This window comes from Triturus cristatus, chromosome 10 (assembly GCF_964204655.1).
Source record: "Triturus cristatus chromosome 10, aTriCri1.1, whole genome shotgun sequence".
In the NCBI taxonomy this organism is placed as follows: domain Eukaryota; kingdom Metazoa; phylum Chordata; class Amphibia; order Caudata; family Salamandridae; genus Triturus; species Triturus cristatus.
The window spans coordinates 451952347-451966575 of NC_140593.1; positions in this window are offsets into that span (position 1 = coordinate 451952347).

A 14229-nucleotide genomic window follows, 5' to 3' on the forward strand; every position below is an offset into this window, starting at 1 on the left:
GGCGTGGGTAAGTAGTTTGAAGGTTACTCTCTTCTCGATGGGGAGTCAGTGGAGGTCCCGCAGGTGTTGGGTCATGTGCTTGTGTTGTGGGGTACCGAGGACGAGTCTGGCTGCGGTGTTTTGGAGGGTCTGGAGTTTCTGTTGCAGGGATTTGTTGATTCCCGCGTAGAGGGCGTTTCCGTAGTCCACAGGTGGAGGCGATGGCATTGGCCTGGCGAGTCATGGTGAGGGAGGAGTCTAGAATGATGCAGAGGTTCCGGGTGTGGTCCGTCGGGATGGGTGGGCTTCTGAGGGTGGCGGGCCACCAGGAGCTGTCCCAAGCGGTGGGGGAAGGTCCAAGGGTGAGGACCTCTGTCTTCTCCGAGTTCAGTTTTAGGCAGCTGGCGCTCATCCAGGCTGCAACATACCATCATGGAAGCGGAGTCTGGTGTCTTCAGGGTTCTTCATGAGGGAGAGGATGAGGTGGGTGTCGTCGGCATAGGATACTATGCTGAGCCCATGCTGTCTGACGATGGCGGCAAGGGGGGCCATGTAGATGTTGAAGAGAGTGTTGTTGAGCGATGATCCTTGGTGTACTCCACAGTCGATATCTGTGGGTTCGGAGAAGAAGGATGGGGGTCTGATCCGTTGGGTTCTTCCAGTGAGAAAGGAGCGGATCCAGTCGAGGGCGAGTCCTTGTAGGCCAGCGGCGTGAGTCTGGTTGCAAAAGTGCAGTGGGAGACGGAGTCGAAGGCAGCGGAGAGGTCTAGCAGGATGAGGGCCGTGGTGTGTCCCTAGTCGAGTAGCATGCAGATGTCGTCGGTGGCGGTGAGCAGGGCGGTCTCGATGCTGTGGTTACTGCGGTATCCGGACTGGGAGGAGTCGAGTAAGGTGTACTCTTCGATGAAGGTGGTCAGTTGTGCATTGACAAATTTCTCTGTGACTTTGTCTGCAAAGGGAAGGATAGAGATGGGCCAGTAGTTTTTCAGGTTTGCCGGGTCAGCCGAGGGTTTCTTTAGGAGGGACTTGACCTGAGCCCACTTTCAGTCATTGGGGAAGATGGCGGATTCGAAGGTGGTGTTGATGGTGTGGCGTAGTTCGGGTGCGATGGCGGCGGTGGCTCTGTGGAAGATGTGAGGCGGGCAGGGGTCCGTGGGGGCTCCTAGCGGGTGCTTTTCATGGTCACGGTGGTGTATTCAGTGGTTCAGTGACTAAATTTTGAGGGACAGAATATAGAATGCCCAAAATATCGACGCCACAATATAGAAGGACACGACTCCCTATCTAAAAACAGGTAAGTACAAAAATATCGATTCCAAAATATAGAATGTTAAAATATAGTTAGCTAAAATATCGATTTTTTTAAATGTATTTAAAATAATATAAAAGTAATTAAATATTAAAAACAATTAAATAAAACATACATAATATAATATAAAAAAGCTTAAAATGTAAACATAATAAAATTAATGTAAAAAAAGTAGAGATTTTGTTGGATAGTGAGAGCATAAAAATTACTATTCCCACTCCAGTGAGTGCAACAGTAGGGAAAACGTTGGATAGCGTAGGGGTAAAAATGACTATTCCCACTCCAAAAGAGTGCAACAGTAGGGAAAGCGTTGGATAGCAGGAAGGTAAAAATTACTATTCCCACTCCAAAGAGTGCAACAGTAGGGAAAGCGTTGGATAGCGGGAAGGTAAAAATTACTATTCCCACTCCAGTGAGTGCAACAGTAGGGAAAACGTTGGCTAGCGTATTGGTAAAAATTACTATTCCCACTCCAAAGAGTGCAACAGTAGGGAAAGCATTGGATAGCGGGAGAGTAAAAATTACTATTCCCACTCCAGAGAGTGCAACAGTAGGGAAATCGTTGGATAGCGGGAAGGGAAAAATTACTATTCCCACTCCAGTGACTCCAACAGTAGGGAAAGTATTGGATAGCATAGAGGTAAAAATTACTATTCCCACTCCAGAGAGTGCAACAGTACAGAAAGCATTGGATAGCAGGAAGAGAAAAATGACTATTCCCACTCCAATGAGTGAAACAGTAGGGAAAGCATTGGATAGCGTAGGGGTAAAAATTACTACTCCCACTCCAGTGAGTGCAACAGTAGGGAAAACGTTGGATAGCGTAGGGGTAAAAATTACTATTCCCACTCCAAAGAGTGCAACAGTAGGGAAAGCGTTGAATAGCGGGAGGATACAATTTACTATTCCCACTCCAGAGAGTGCAACAGTAGGGAAAGCGTTGGATAGCGGGAAGGGAAAAATTACTATTCCCACTCCAGTGAGTGCAACAGTAGGGAAAGCGTTGGATAGCATAGGGGTAAAAATTACTATTCCCAATCCAGTGAATGCAACAGTAGGGAAAACGCTGGATAGTGTAGGGGTAAAAATTACTATTCCCACTCCAAAGAGTGTAACAGTAGGGAAAGCGTTGGATAGCAGGAGGGTAAAAATTACTATTCCCACTCCAGTGAGTGCAACAGTAGGGAAAGACTTGGATAGCGAGGGTAAAAAATACTATTCCCACTCCTGAGAGTGCAAAAGTTGTGAAAGTAATGATTAAAATTTAAAATAAGATTACATTAATGATCAATACCAATAAAAAGTTAATAAAAAATAATTACCAATTAATAAAAATGAATTACCATTGAAAAAAATTATTTACCAATTAATACAAATTAATTACCAATTAATAATTAATTATCAATTAATTATCAATACATATAAATAAAAATTAATATTTACTTTATTACAATTAATTTACTTCTCACCCAATTCCCCTATAAACCCACAACCCACTCCCAATAATAAAAAATACAATTAACATTATTATCAATTAATCAATTAATAAAAAATATTTAGCAATTAATAAAAATTAATTAGCAATTCATACAAATTAATTACCCATTAATACAAATTAATTACCAATTAATAATTAATTATCAATTAATTATCAATACACATAAATCAAAAAAATATTATTTACTTTATTACAATTAAATTACTTCCCACCCAATTCCCCTATAAACCCACAACCCGCTCCTAATAATAAAAAATACAATTAACATGATTATCAATTAATCAATTAATATAAATTAAATACCAATTAATATAAATTAATTACCAATTAATAATTAATTATCAATCAATTAATTATCAAAACACATAAATATAATTAATATTTAATTAACCATAATTAAATTACTTCCCACCCTATTCCCCTATAAACCCACAACCCGCTACGGAATTAAATTACGCAAAAATTAAATTACATAACATTCATTAGTTTAAAAAAATTAAACATACATTACAAAAATAATACATAATTTTAACACATATACTACCATACATATCACTAAAACAAATTCAATATTATAGATATCTATATTTTTAAATTCGATATTATGGTAATCTATATTTTAAAATTCGATATGGAATTCTATATTTTTAAATTCTTTATTATGGAAATCGATATTTCATACCCCAATTTCGATATTCTGACCTATCTATATTTTGATAATTCGATATTCTGTCCTATCTATATTTTAGCATTGATATTCTGTCCTGTCTATATTTTGGATTCGATATTTTGGTCGTTCACCGTCTTCGGTCATGACCGGTGTACAGGTGGTGATGGTGGGCTGGCTGTCGTTGCTGGAGGGGAGGGTGGTTTCTGGAGTCTGTCCGCTGAAGCTGTCGTAGAGGGCCTTGATCTTTAGGTGAAAGAAGGAGCCGAGTTTGTTGCAGAGGTCCTGGAACGGTGTGGTGTCCCTGGCTTCGCTGGGGGTTTGGTGAACTGCTGTATGATGTTGAAGAGTTCCTTTGAGTTTCTGGCATTGGTGAGGATGTTTTTCCTATCCTGATGAAGTTTCTCTTGTTGGTTCTTATGAGTTGGTGGTCTTCTGTAATGGCGTGCTTGTAGGTGTTTTGCTGTTTCTCCATTGTTTCTCTAGCCGTCTGCATGAGCGTCTAGCTTCTTGGAGGTCGGGGTGAACCAGGGGGCCTTCAGAGGTCGGTGTCTGTCAGGGCAGTGGCGGGAATGAGCTTGACTGCGCAGATGGAGATCCAGCGGTGTAGTTCTGTGGCTGCAGAGTTCGCGTCAGTCGTGGCCGAGGGGGTCGTGGACGAGGGTAGAGTTGAGGTCCTCATCTGTAATCTTGCTCCCATTCCTTTGTCGCGGGCGTGGGGCAGGCTTGTGTGTGGTGGTGGTGCTGAAAGAGAAGTGTACACAGTGGTGGTCTGTCCAGAGGGGCTGTGAGGTGTGGCTGAAGTGGATGTTAGTTCCTCCTGCAAAGATGGGGTCGAGGATGTGTCCAGCCATGTGGGTGGGGGTGGTGATGAGCTGCTTCAGTCTGAGGTTGGCGAGGTTGTCTAGGAGGGCGGTGGAGTCCAGGTCGCTGCGGTTGTCGAGGTGGAAGTTCAGGTCTCTGATGAGTATGTAGTCCGTGGCGGTGATGGCGTGCGGTGAGGTCAGCAATGGTGGTGGTGAAAGGGGCGTGGGGCCTGGGGGACTGTAGGCAAGGGTGCCATGGAGCGTGGGTCTGGGGCTGGTCTGGATCTGGAAGTGGAGGTGTTCAGTGTTGGAGAGGGGTGCTGGAGCAGAGTTTTCATTTAGAAAATTCAGGGGCTTTTGAAGCTCTAGTATGTCTATGCGTTTTATTAATTATTAATAAATAACAATTAATTATTTGTCTTGTGCAAGTGTGTTTTTATTAATCAATCCGTTTGTTTTAACATAAGAGAAAGTTACACGAGGGTTAGCATGTGTGTGCTGTTTCTGTTTTCTAAAAAATAACGTGCAGGTTTTCATGTTTAAACGTTGCTGTGTGCTGTTTATTTTGAGCACAAAACGCTGTCTGAATTAATGCTTTTTTATGTTGCAAAAGCTAGATAAATACATACACATAAGGGTATTAGTGGGGTTAACACTGTTTAATCACTATGCTGTAGTAACGTTTATTTTGTCTCTTTAATTAAGATGGTCTATTGTGGCCTATGGAGGCCTGTGTTAAGATGGCTGAATTTTGAAGCCTGCCCGTGATTTGTAAAATGAAAGACGTGACGAGGGAGACCCCTGCTGGAAATGGTCCTGAAGTTGACTGACCATGGTCCTTGTATGAAAACTTTCCATGAGGACAGCAGCAGTTTTGGAGGATCTCCAAAAGAAATGGAACATCCAGGGTAGCCTTGGGAAACAAAGGAGTTTTAGAAATGAACAATGAACTGTGGTTCGGCTGCCGAGGGAAGTTGAACAAATCGGATACTTTAATAGTTTCTTGGTTCCTGTTCCGTAGTTTTCGTCTTGTGACTTTTCCTGAGCGGAGATTTTCAGATGTAGCAATGTTACATTTCTTCCTTCTCGCTCTGCTCAGTGATTCAGTGTATATTGCAAACTTTATGTGTGTTTCCATTGTAATTTTTACTATAAAAAATGTTAGCTTAGGGAGGGCTTTGCCACTTGCCATTTTGCCTTTGCCGCGTGAATCTGCGTTGCTGAGGATCGATGCTGAGGGACTTCGTCTTGAGAGACTTTACCGAGAGACTTGTCCTGACCCGTTCTGACACTTAGTTAGAATAGGTAACTATGAGAAATGATTTATTCTGATTGATTTACTTTGACTAATTTTGGATAAAGCAATATGATTTTAAACATGGTGTTGAATTTTCTTTCTTGTCAATTATTGGGTTTATATTTCTAATCATTATTGTAAATGTTGTGTAGATTATGTTATTGATTAGGACAGTCACAAAACCAGATCTGATCGACCTGATATCGATGCAGGGTGTTTAGGTGTTTTCTTTCCACAGGTTTATTGCTGGTAGAGTATTTGAGCGTGTGTTAGTGAAATGGGCCCTAGCGTATGATGAATGTATGTGCGTGTAACTGTGTGATTACTCTATCCGTGGTAGTGGGCATATTTTAGATACCCTGATCCCTATCAATTTCCTGGTAGCAGAGGATGGTTTCGATTCATCGTCAGCTGGGTTACCAACCCAGCACGCTTCCGCTACGCCACTCTGCTACACTCGTGCTGAAGATGGAGAGTCGGAGGGAGCTCTTGTGTGCGATGGCGAGTCCTCCTTCTGGGCGGTGGGGGCGGTCTTTTCTCTGGATCTTGTAGCCATTGGGGATGGCGGTGGTGATGTCAGGGGCAGAGGTGGCTTTGGTCCAGGCTTCCGTGATGAAGGTGATGTCTGGCGAGAGAGTGTTGAGGAGGTCCCTGATCTCTACGGGATGGTTGTGCAGGGAGTGCACGTTGAGGAGGATGCATTTCAGGGCTTCGGTGGTGCGGGAGTCCAACATGGGTGCGGAGGTCGAAGGGGTGCTGTGGATGGTGAATGTCGGCAGTGTTGGCAGGAGAATTGGCCGTGAGTGGTGTTCGGCGACAACAGCTGGTATTTGCTGTTTCTACCGGGGATGAGTGCGTGGCGGGCAGCTGGGTTGTAGCAGTGGAGGGTCGTAGATCCAGGATCCCTGGCGCTAGTCGTGGTCGGGTCATGGATGGGCACAGACGGGCTTGCCATTGGCGCACTTTTGGTGTGCTAGCGGCATGCCTGCTGCATGGCTGTACAGCAGCGGCCATTAAGTAGGGAAGTGGGTAGGGAATCACAGCTGGGAGGTGGGAACGGGGAACTCAGCAGGGGGGAGCGGCCACAGGGGCAGCAGCAGTGGGAAGGGGAAACGTGCAGGAAAAAAACGCCAAAAATACAGGGGCAAACAGAAAAACAAGCACAGTTCAATACAGTACAATACAGCCAAATACAGTGAATACAGAAAAAACAGGGCAGAGACAAAAAAGACTGGACAGAAAACGGGTGCAATACTGTGAAACCAGCAGAAGAGCAAGGCTCTCCCACTGGACCACCACGGATGTGGCACAGGCAGGAACCTGCGGGTGGAGGAGGGCCTCAAACCCCTAAAACAACAGGGCACAGTACAGCATGGGCAGCGGCACTTACCATCGGAGCTGCAGGGGGAGAGAGCAGGTCCCTGACCAGGAGGTCAGAGGTCTTGCTCGTGCTCCCTTGCAGGGGCTGCCATTAAGTAGGGAAGGGGGAGGGAATCACAGCTGGGAGGCGGGAACGGGGAACTCAGCGGGGGTGGCCACAGCGGCGGGAAGGGGAAACATGCAGGAAAAAACAGCCAAAATTAGGGGGGCAAAGGGAAAAACTGGCAAAGTTCAATACAGTACAATTTGGCCAATTACAATAAATACAGAAAAAAACAGGGCAGAGACAAAAAAGACCGGACAGAAAACGGGCACAATACCGTGAAACCAGCAGAAGAGCAGGGCTCTTCCACTTGACCACCAAGGTTGAGGCACAGGTAGGAGCCTGCGGGTGGAGGAGGGCATCAAACCCCTAACGAAACAGGGTGCAGTACAGCACAGACAGCGGTACTCACCAGCGGAGCTGCAGGGGTAGAGAGCAGATCCCTGACCAGGAGATCAGAGGTCTTGCTCACGCTCCCTTGCAGCGGCCGCCATTAAGTAGGGAAGGGGGGAGGAAATCGCAGCTGGGAGGCAGGAATGGGGAACTCGGCAGGGGGGTGGAGCCGCAGGGGCAGCAGCGGCGGGAAGGGGAAACGTGCAGGAAAAATGGAAAAAACTGCCAAAAATACAGGGGCAAACAGAAAAACAGGCACAGTTCAATACAATACAAAAGAAAAAAAAAAGGCAGAGACAAGAAAGACTGGAGAGAAAACGGGCACAATAGCGTGAAACCAGCAGAAGAGCAAGGCTCGCCCACTGGACCACCAGGAATGAGGCATAGGCAGGTACCGGCAGGTGGAGGAGGGCCTCGAATCCCTAACGAAACAGGGTGCAGTACAGCACGGGCAGCGGCACTTACCAGCAGAGCTGCAGGGGGAGAGAGCCGGTCCGTTGACCAGGAGGTCAGAGGTCTTGCTCAAACTAAAACCTTAAACACCGACTGCTCAAATCATTACCTGAGACTTTCAGATTCGACCTATACTACTTACCAGAAAGGGCTGCCAAAAAATGGACCTCATCTTCAGCTATAATTGTGCCACAAAGTGGGAGGAACTCTTGCTAACTAACCTATGTGTACCTAACTTAGTAAATTTCCCATATGGACCCAAGCTCACTGTTGCACTATCACCGAACTTTAAGGGTGAAGCCTCAGTTGCCATCAGCATAAATGACAATATCCTGATCCAAGCGGGAAAGGACAACCTCATAAGGTTTGACGTTAATTTCACCACACAATTCAATGCACTGACACCCAGACACATGCAGCCATAATCTTCTGCCACTCACACTCCCATCTCACCCCACTATACCTCCTACCACAGTTGATGGCCCACCACCGCATACTATCTTACCTGGCACCTTACCCCCCTTTAACACACACACACAACAACATACCCCTCACATTAACCTATGGCCCTCTCTAACTAACATGCCTTGCCCTTCCCTGACCACTCAGCACAATACCATTGTGCAACAGCGTTGTCCGAATCAATAACAGGCTAACCTAAAAAGTAAAGAGACTGTCTTCTTTCCTCCTATGACAAAAGCACCACAAATCCCTGACCACAAAGCATTAGAAAGACAATTAAGACCATCAGACTAAACAAAAATAGACATATCTGACAAAATAAGACAATTGCAATTCATCAATCTCCCGATTATGCTTGAGCTACCAAACTGGACCACAAAATCCAAGCTTAAATGCATGCTCCACAACTGCAGTCACGTGACTCATTATTTTGAGCCATACCGGTTAAGACTGCAAACTTTCCCTGCGGCGGGCGCCAGCACTGCAACCAGCCAGGAACTACAGAGACTTTTCGGTCCTGGGATTCTACTGTACGCCGCCACAAAGCCAATTAGAATTATCTTATCGGAAGTATTTCCCCGTAACTTTATCAAACCGCACAAAAAATTCATATATGGACAGATATATTTTTTCTTCATTCTGTCCTTGAGACAGTTGGAATTAAAAGAGGTTTCTTTTGCCCCAGTCTTGATGCGGCCCAAAATATACACGCTGAAAAGCGTCAACTCCTCAATTTGGAGAAGCCCTGCACAAGCTTAAATCAATTGAAAATAAACTATTGCACATCCCACTTCAGATAGAGAGATAAATAAAGTCTCCCTCCGTTGTGTTATCATTTAGGGCTATCTTCTTCCTTGCTATGGATTGCCATTAATATTCATTGCTTGAGATTTTTTTGCATCCGTAGTATCAAATAAGGGGAATAAGGATTGATGTGAATATATCTCTTTGCATCGCAGATTTTACACCACGATGTAAACACAACGTGGCTGTTACAACGACCGTGTTGTCACAAGGCACTACCTTTACATTGCAAGTCGTTACAACGACTTGCGCTAGATGGCGCGCTGGACTTAGGAATATTATGATTTACTATTCCAACTCCAGTGTGTGCAACACTAGGGAAAGTGTTGGAATAGTAAATCATACTATTCCTTATCCTAGAGCGCCATCTAGCGCAAGTCGTTGTAACGACTTGCGTTGTAAAGGTAGTGCGTTGTGACAACGCGGTCATTGTAACGACGCGTTGTGTTTGCATCGCAGAGTAATATCTGCGATGTAAACTTTGTTTCCCGATTGATGTCTATGTTTAGATATATATATTGTTTTTTGCTGTTGTTTTGTATATTTAATTTGTGTATATATAATTGTTTGTATTGTCCTATTCAAAAAATGTATATATAAAAGTTTCATGTTTTTGTGACTCCACATGGGATTTGGTTTTTATAGTAAAATAAGTCATTGGACATCAATTTAAGTACTTGAGAGGGACTAATTTAATTTTCCCTCTGGAAATAATTTGCTTCTTGATTTATTCCTCCGCATCATTGTTGTTCTTCCACAACTGCAGATTAGCGGATAAAGACAATGTGGAAATAGCCACAATGATCATGTCATATGAAAGTGGCATCACATTCCTCACTGAAACCTGGCTAAACTATCTCTGCTTCCCCATAACTGATATCCTAGTTCTACCCAACTTTTCCATCAAATACCTCAACCGTGGAGGCCGCAGCAGAGACAGAGTGACGATAATACAGAAGAGCCTACTACCAATCATCACCTTCCAGGTGGAGGAATACTCCACCTTTCAATACTTAGGAGGTTAACTCATCCCCTCAAGAGCAAATCCATCTAAAGTCCATATCTTTTACCGCCACCTCCAAGGGACAATCTACTCTTCTCAGAACAGCTAATTGATCTCCTCACACAACAGTCCCTTCTGTCTACCAACATCATATTCCTTGGCAACTTTTACTTACATTGGAATAACCCCCAACAACGTCCTGATCACACATCTAAGACACTTTCTTGACACCAATGACCTTTCACACCATTGCAAGGATCTAACAAACATGAAAGAATCTTCAATAGATTTGCATATTCCTATTAAAAACTCCATTGGCATAGATTATATACTATCTTTAGATTAGTTGGATAACCACATCATCATATTCCACGTCACTTTGGAAATCATAACAGCCAAATGTAAGCATATAGACTAAAGTGGTGGGTCAGGAATATAAAGCAAGCCAACACTGATGACCTAACATCTAAACTCACTACACACCTTCAACCATCTGCAGACATGCGCACAACCAATGAACTAAGTGCACAAGAAAACAAAACCATGATAGACATACTTAACCAAGTAGACCATATGAAACTCAAGAGGATTACGGATACCCTTTCATTTTTCTGGTTTAGCAAAGAGCTGAGCAAGGAGAGAAGAAAGTTCAGAGTGACTGAAAGAATTTGGACACACAGACCCCACCAGCGCATACTTCACTCTTTTGCTACAAAAAAAAACAGGTCCAAAAAAATGGGCCACCTTCTTCCATTCACATCTAGACAAAGCTAAGAAACTGTTCAAATTAGCTATTCAATATCATCAAACAACAAACATCGCCCACCAGTGCCCCTACTTTAAGAAGCTGTGAAATCTTCATCAATTTCTTTGATGACAAGATTGCAAAGATTGATCTAGCTACACCGATACCAGAGCCCCCATGCTCGCACCATACCCTAAAACTGACCCGAGCAAAACAGAGGCTTACCACCATCACTAACTCATAAAAACAATGTCTCCTAGGACAATTAGGGCGCTCACACCAAGAGATCGCACCAAAATCATAGACAGCACAAAACCCATAAATTGATCTTAGACCCCATCCCCTCATCCTTGATCCAGGTACTCATCTCATGTTTCTGTACTAAAACAATCATTGCAATACTGACCCAAGGTCCAGTCTTGGAATGCATGAAAAAGGGCACACCCCTTCTCAAGAAACCCAGAGCAGACTCCGGAAACCTGATCAACATCAATATCTACCCCATCACCAGCCTAACCTTCAAAGCCAAAGTTGTGGAAAAGTGTGTACTATCACACTCAATGAATATATCGAGCAAAATGACCTACTGGGCATCTTTCAGTAAGGTTTCAGAATAGGCTTCAGTACAGAAACGGTAATCCTCAGTGTCGCTGACAGCATCTATAGGATGCTGGACAAAGGAGATTCTTGCCTACCTATTCTACTTGACCTTCCATCAGCATTTGACACAGTCAACCATGACAATCTAGGACACACGATAAAATCACACATGGGCATCGTAGGCACAGTTCTGAAATGTTTTTCCTTATTCCTTAACAAATTCACAAGCTTATCAAACTAAAAGACACCTGCTTAAACCCAACCTGATTAACCAAGGGGTTCTGCAGGGTTCCATCCTATCACCTCTCTCATCAGTCTCTACATGGAGCTTCGATCCTCCAGCAAGCCAACCTAGCATACCACCTATAAACAGATTACACTCTACTCTACATATAAAATTATTCTCTCAATGTTGACCTACACCTAAACCAAACTCTAAAGAAAGTTCAAGGCTATCCCTCTACCATTTACAGCTCAACCCACAGAAAACAGAGCTCCTACTAATCCCCTCACAGTGTAACACCCCACCAATCCAAGACTGGATCATCCACCTAGAAACACTGAGCCGCAGCCCCAAAACCACTCCCTCAACTCAATCTCTGGGAATAGTTCTGGACAAGAACCTGAATATGACATTCCACATCAATGCTATGTCAGATAAACCATGCGCAATAACCCTCACATTCCACAAAAAGGTCAAAAACGTCATCCCTGAGTGTAAGCTTGTCATTGCCAGGCTTGACTATGGAAATGCTACCCTCACAGGCACACCAATAACGCAACTGGCAGCCATGAAGGACACACTCAATGCAGCAGCCAGAATTGACTTGGGATTGAGGCACTTTGATCACATTACCCCATCCAATTGAAGCACAGAGGGCAGTGGCATAGCGAGCTGTATGGCCACCCGTGGCGGTCCCAGCGGTGGCCGTCCGTGGTGGTCCTTGCGGGGGCCGCCCCCTGGCTGCTGCAGTGAATAGAGCGGGGGAGGTGCTGGCAAGTTTTCTTTGTTTGCTTGCTATTGTTGCCCCGAAATAGCAGGTAAGAGAGGAGGGAGGCCACCGCCCCCAAATCTCATGCTGCCCCCACAAGCTACGCCACTGACAGGGGGTCTTTAAAACTGCCTGCATTACCCACAAAGCAATGCACACTGATTTTCAAAAACTTACCAGAAAAGGTGGCCAGTGCACAGCTCAGACATACTGCTTCCAGCGTCTCCTAGATTCAAAAAGGAAAGATCTTATGCACTCTTGTTCACCAGAACAGCTCCCAGAATCTGGAACTCCATTCCACCAGAAATACAAGCAAATCCCTCAACGGCGTCCTTCAAGAGAAGAGTCAAAGTCAAATAAGCTTTATTCGATTTTTACAGTAAAATCATAAAAGCACATAGAATCACATAATTTTAAGCAGTTCAGCATAAACAATTGTCAAAAATACTAACAATATCACAAGTTAAAAGAGCCTAGGTAAAAGTGACGTACCTTTCGGAAGTTCATATGCCCATAGTTTTCCTATGTTTTATTGCACATTTCAAATATCGAGCTATAGACCTTGTGAAATTTTCATTCTCTAAAAGCTGTAGCACTAGAAACGCTGGCCTGCATTGTCTAAGACCAAGCAGCCTTAAAATTGGTAAAATCCATCTCTTTCTTGGTTCAGTGTAAAATTTACAAAATAAAAGAACATGCATTGTTGTTTGCAGAGACTTATCGTCACATGAGGACATACACAAAACACTCGACCAATCATTCATTGTGGGGAAACTAGTTAGCCTATGAAAGATCACCTTTCAAAAGCGGGTCAGCACCAACCTGTCATAACCGCCTAACATGGTTTTTAAATAAGGTTGAATACTGTAAGTGGTTAGCATCATTTGATTTGCCTGTACTGTAGTCTTTAATATTTCGGTTGAAAATCTATTGGTCTCAAGAAGCATCAGGCTCATTGTTTTTAAGTTGCTTCTTGAGACTGTAATTGAAGTGCTAGGGTGTTCAAAGTATTCCGGATGTCCAAGATCTTTCATAATATTTGTAATATATTTTAGCCATGGGATGGTTGAGGCACAATGTAATTTTAAGCTATTGTTTAAAATATCCCGATTAAAACCAGTTTTGGGGTTAGACCTATGCCACAATAAAATTGGTTGTATTTTTATACGGTCGTATATATCCAGCATCCCTAATTCACAATGGCATATATAGGTTGATGTGCTGCTTGGGACTGCCAATAAATATCTAAAGACCGCATTTTCATCTAACTGTAGGGGTTGAGGGTCTACATAGCCCCAGATACCAGCACCGTACATAGCTGTGGAGACACATTTTGCTTTATAAATATATAGTAGTTCTACAACCGGACGTCCAACAATTTTCTAGCAAAATTGGGTAGTGCGGTAGTAGCTTTCATAAATGATAGTTTTCTTGCCTGGTCAGCCTGGAACTAAGTCCCCTTCTGGTCAAGAAGAATGCCTAGGTAAGAAAATCTTTTAGTAAATTCAATCGTATTATTATCGATGAATATATCCCGGCATTTGGTGCTGTCATGCCCACATTTCATTATGTATGTTTTGGATGTGTTTATCCTAAGACCTAAGTTGTGCATAAATGTTGAAAAACTAGACACAACCCTTTGAAGCCCCGATTGCGTTCGCAACATCAATACAGCGTCGTCCGCGTACAATAGGGCGGGTATCGAACGTCTATCTATTTGTGGCAGGTCCTGGCACTGATTCGCCAGGACTCAACCTAATTCATTTATATACAATGTAAAAAGAAAGGGAGCCAAACA